The sequence below is a fragment of the Epinephelus moara genome, chromosome 24 (assembly GCF_006386435.1).
Source record: "Epinephelus moara isolate mb chromosome 24, YSFRI_EMoa_1.0, whole genome shotgun sequence".
Classification (NCBI taxonomy): Eukaryota; Metazoa; Chordata; class Actinopteri; order Perciformes; family Serranidae; genus Epinephelus; species Epinephelus moara.
The window spans coordinates 49,475,016-49,480,024 of NC_065529.1; the positions used below are offsets into that span (position 1 = coordinate 49,475,016).

At 38.1% G+C, this 5,009-nt stretch overlaps 1 protein-coding gene across 3 annotated transcripts in view; it reads left to right on the forward strand.

Moving 5' to 3' along the window:
* Positions 1 to 5,009, forward strand: part of LOC126385760 (nuclear factor 7, brain-like) — a 410,666-nt gene that overhangs the window by 12,687 nt on the left and 392,970 nt on the right. The window contains exon 1 of one of the 3 annotated variants that reach the window (XM_050037696.1): positions 4,837 to 4,979. The exons of the other annotated variants lie outside the window; for them this stretch is intronic. The gene's annotated coding sequence lies outside the window, so the exon portion shown is untranslated. Of the gene's footprint in view, positions 1 to 4,836; positions 4,980 to 5,009 lie in introns of those variants that run through there. 3 annotated transcript variants of the gene reach the window in all.

Sequence of the window (5,009 nt, forward strand, 5' to 3'; positions counted from 1 at the left end):
TGTCTTTAGAAGTATTTTCATTTAGTTTCCATCTGTTGAATTCTGCTGTTTGTTATTTTGTCAGAGAAGGAGCCGTTTTACTGAAGAAATCACATGTTGTAAGGTGGAGGTCTCAGTTTATGCTCAGACTTAATGTCAGGTTGGTGATTTAAGAACATTTATAAAAACTGATATTAATGCTGAATGTACATTTATTTCTGTTTTTCATCAACATAATAAAATATTATATTACCTTGTCATTTTAAAGTGTTAATTATAAAGAGAAATGGGTATATATATATATATATATATATATGTATGTGTATATATGTATGTGTATGTATATATGTATATATATATATATATATATATATATATATATATACATATATACACACACACACACACACACACACACACACACACACACACACACACACAAATGCTCACAACGGCCTACGCCGTATTTGTGCGGTGGTGTGTCTGTCACTCTGCAGTTACACCTCAAAATACTAGTCGGTGGCAGAGGTCCTAAAACACACATTAAACATGACATAATAGAGACATTATCAAACACAAGTACACAAATCAGCTTCACTATAACTCGCAGCATTCACAGACAAACACTTGTCTTTATCTGGACACATTTTCCCCACAAATACATCATGCTAACTTTATTAGCACAAGCCTATGGCATTTTACATTGTTTGAATTAGCCTAGTTGCTAGCAGAGATTTGCTCTCCTCATATGAAGCCAGGGACAACAGCAACATTTAACAAAGATAACGTTACAAAATTTGGCTCCATTACAGCTCACAAGGTTCACTGACAAAACAACTGTCTTATACGAAATACGTTTTCCAAACAAATACAACATGCTAACGTTATTAGCACAAGCCTATGGCATTTTACATTATATAAATTAGCCTAGCGGCTAGTATAGATTTCCTCTGCTCATATGAAGCCAGGGTAAATCACACACAAGACTTAAAATGGTATTTTTGTGGAGGCTTTATTGTCTTCACTATTTATTGTTTCTTATCTGTGAAATTAAAGTAAATCAAAGTTTTGTTTCCGCTGAGGGAAATGATTTCAGCTTAGAAACAGACAGGAGGTCTGTGTCGCCGTGACTGTTAGTTAGTTACATTTCTGGGGCGGTGCACTTCAGGCTATGACACAGGTTACAGTGTAGGCTCTACATCAATGCAGAGCCTGCGCTGTAGGTACGGCGCTGATTTGACGCAAAAGTATAAATCCTGCATTAGGCTTTCTGCGTAGGCAGAGCCGGCCCAAGGCGTAAGCGAACTAAGCACCTGCTTAGGGCCCTGTGACCACTAGGGGGCCCCCAAGAGCAATTAATTTAAAAAAAGAAAAAGAAAAAAATAATTATTTTTTTCCGTGTGTGGGTGATGATGATTCATATATTATCAAATGTACGTTGTTGTACAAAAAGACAATATTATGTTAACAGAGTGTAGTTTCCTACGGCCTCTCTGCTCTAAATGTCAGAGCTCCGCTAGTAAGGTGTGCATCCAGCCGTGCAGTGTGCACTGCGCATCCAAGGTGCTAGGAGCAGGAGGAAGGCCTAATAATGTTGCAACAAAGGACATACCCTTCAGGGGCAGAAGAAAGAAAAAGGAAGAAAGAGGAAGAGGAGAAAAGACAACAAGATACAGGTATGTTTGCATGTCTTGGTAATGTAACGTTTGGTGTCACAGAGATTTTGAAAAGTTTCCTCAAATTAGGAAAATCCCTAATTATTGTTGATATTTCGTTCCAACTACGTTAGCCTATGATAGCAAATTAGCTAGCTAACGTTAGTTCAAAACTAGAGAAATTTATCTTTTAACTGGAAGGTTAGATAGCTTACTATTCAAGCTGACGTTTTTGTGTTTGTGTCATACTTTGAATAAGTTGATTCTCGGTGTATATATAGGCTATATATATATTCTGGGTCACTTTTTGGCATCAAAACAACGTTTTTGATAACAACGTTTGATAGCAAATGTTTAATAACAACTAACATTAATTACAGACGCGGTGACGTTTGCTAGCAATATGTTTTTGCATTAATGAATTAACTTAGTTAACTTATAGTTTGAGATATGTTGTTTGCTGCAGAGCATAGTAATTTATGTGAGTAAATAAACATATTCCTTTTACATCAACTCCCTATTATGCTCATGAGTTATATGAAACTTCCCCAGGAGCACTGTTAAAGTATTTTGGAGGAGGCACTGACTCAGCCCAGGGGCACTCCACCTCCTTAGGCTCAGCCAAGGCTAATGAATCAGGTGAGGGAAAAACTGTCACCATATATATTTAATTTCTAGTCAAATTATCTCATTAAGATATACTAATATAACAAGACATAATCATATGACAAGGGACATGTTTTTCATCTTAGGTCCATCTCCATCCTCTGACCCATCCACTGTGCCCACTGTCCCCTCTGTGTCTGCTGCAACCTCAGCTCTACCTGGTAAGCTAACAACAACATCATTTTTATATAAGATATAATCATATGAAAAGGGACATGTTTTTAGACAAATCCATATTATTTCAGAACTTCTCAAGCAATTTTCAATTGTTCCACTGGCAGATTGTTTTCTTATGACAACCTATAGCTGTACTGTTTTACTTAGAAAATAAGCAGCATAATTTTCAAGTGTTATATGACATCTAACATGACTAGCTTTTGTTATTGTTTTTCATCTTAGGTCCATCTTCATCCTTTGCTCCATCCTGTGCTCCACCCACTGTACCCACTGTCCCCTCTGTGTTGCAGTTTATTTAAAACAAAAAATAATAAAGCAGATTGTAGTTACAGTAAATGATCGGTTTATTTTGTTACTCTTAGTTGGCCTAGATGACATTTGGTATCCCACTTAGTACTATATCACTTTGAATATTAAGTGTAAATCAACCCCAGGCTGCTCTTGTAGCTGAATTTGCTACCATTTCAGATTAAAAACCATAAATGGGTAAAACATGCTGGGCTGCTCTTTGAGGTTTTATCTATTGATTCTCTGTGTGACCAGTAGGGGGAGTTGCTGACTTTGCCAAATATTAATTGAAAGATTTTTCAGCAAGTTTGCAAATCTATTGTCTGCTTCCATGGCCTTAATCACTGTGGATTACAATCTAACTACAACAAAAAGTTCTCACATCTAGTTTTACAAGTGTATCCGTAATGACAGAGTAGAACATGAAATAAGTTATAGTAGGTGTGAAATAATGTTTTCTTAGACTAGAGTGGTCCTGACTGAAATGTTACCAACCCCATGACGTACCTTTGTATATGGACAGTAGAGACATGTCCCTACCAATATTTTGGGAGAACAGAATTGTCCTCACCAATATTTGAGTGAACTCATTCACATTATCCTCATTCTAACAGTTCTGTGCACAAAAACACAGGACAAATCACGTCTAGTAATGATTCAGTAAGGAGCAGAGCATTTACTTTTTCAATACGGGATGACCCTGTACTGTGCCTGATCAGAGGTGTTTTCAGTTAGTTTAGGTATTCCACCTCTGATGAAAAGCAGCGCACAATCATGTAAACGTTGCCTCCCCCTGAGAGAGTCTCAAACAGGGCTCTGTGGCTGAGGCTTTATTTCACCCTCTCTGTAGCTGGGAATGTTGGTAGGTTATTGACAGAGGTAATGACGTGATAACTGTTGACGCTGAGTAATGGACAGAAAAGTGTTGTAACATAACATTATGATGTCATGGTGAATTTGACCTTTGACCTTTTGGACATAAAACGTCATCACTTCATTAATTTATCCAATCAGACATTTGTGTGATTTTTTTTTCATAATTAGCAAATGAATTCTTGAGTTTTGGCCAAAAACATGTTTTGTGAGGTCACAGTCACCTTTGACCTTCAACTAATTTATACAATGTTAAGTGCCATAGGCTTGAGATTCCAAGTAAATTTTTCTGCCAAATTTAAGGACCACCAAAATCTAATCAATCTGTTGTTGAGTCCAAGTGGACGTTTGTGCCAAATTTCGTTCTTGAGCTATCACATTCACAAGAATGGGACTTACATAAGCTAAAAACATAACGTCTTCGGCCACTGCTATCACCAGGGTGGAGGCATAATAAAACAACACGTCTTCACATAGAAGCGACCACACAACCTGCCACTGTTTGATCATTGGACAATAAAATAGTTTACTTTATAACGGGAGCAAAGGGAATACAGTAGGAGGGGAACAATGGTAAATTTGAGGAATATTTTGTCTCAACCTTTCATTACACCAAATAATAAACTCACCATGGATCCAGAACTGCAGATGGATCCGTCCGATCCAGATGATGATCTGTTTGATTCTTCTCAGGCCATTTTATCCCTGCAGCAGTCCGACAGGAAGCCAAACTACCTGGCAGAGATGCCTTTGCTTTGTAGGCGCGGCCCTTGAAGAGGTATTTATTAACAAACATATTAAAAAGAGACAAAAATTAATGCTACAGTATTCAACAAAAATAGCTGCCATCTCTCATCTCTACTGACCACTGAATGATTTTAACTCTCAGCCTCACCTGACTGGAACCTTCCACCTGTACAGGTGAACTACCCTGCCTTTCTCCTGTGCAGGCTCATTGAGATAGACCAATTAAAATTGTTTTGAGTTAAGTGTAATTTATTTGCATGTTAGCCCTTTCCCTCGGTGCTCCATGATCCCATTCCCAGGGTTTTATATTTTAACTCCTCCACTACAGTAACCCTCCTTTCAAACTGCTTTTGAACATAAACATGCAGCTGCAACAGGCTTCTGGCAGAGGAAGTGTAACAAAGCTCCACCCTCACAAGACTCACCCGCAACAAACCAGGAAACGCTTTATTCTTCCTCACTGCAGAGAGACACACAGACTGAAGAACAGACGATCAGATTCACCTTCAGACCAAACTAACAACTTCCTCTGAGTGAGTTCAGCTAAAACTCCAACACTGCTGCTTCAACCTGCTGACACTCCACACACTGAAGGTGAGTTTGACTAAAAACACCACTCAAAGT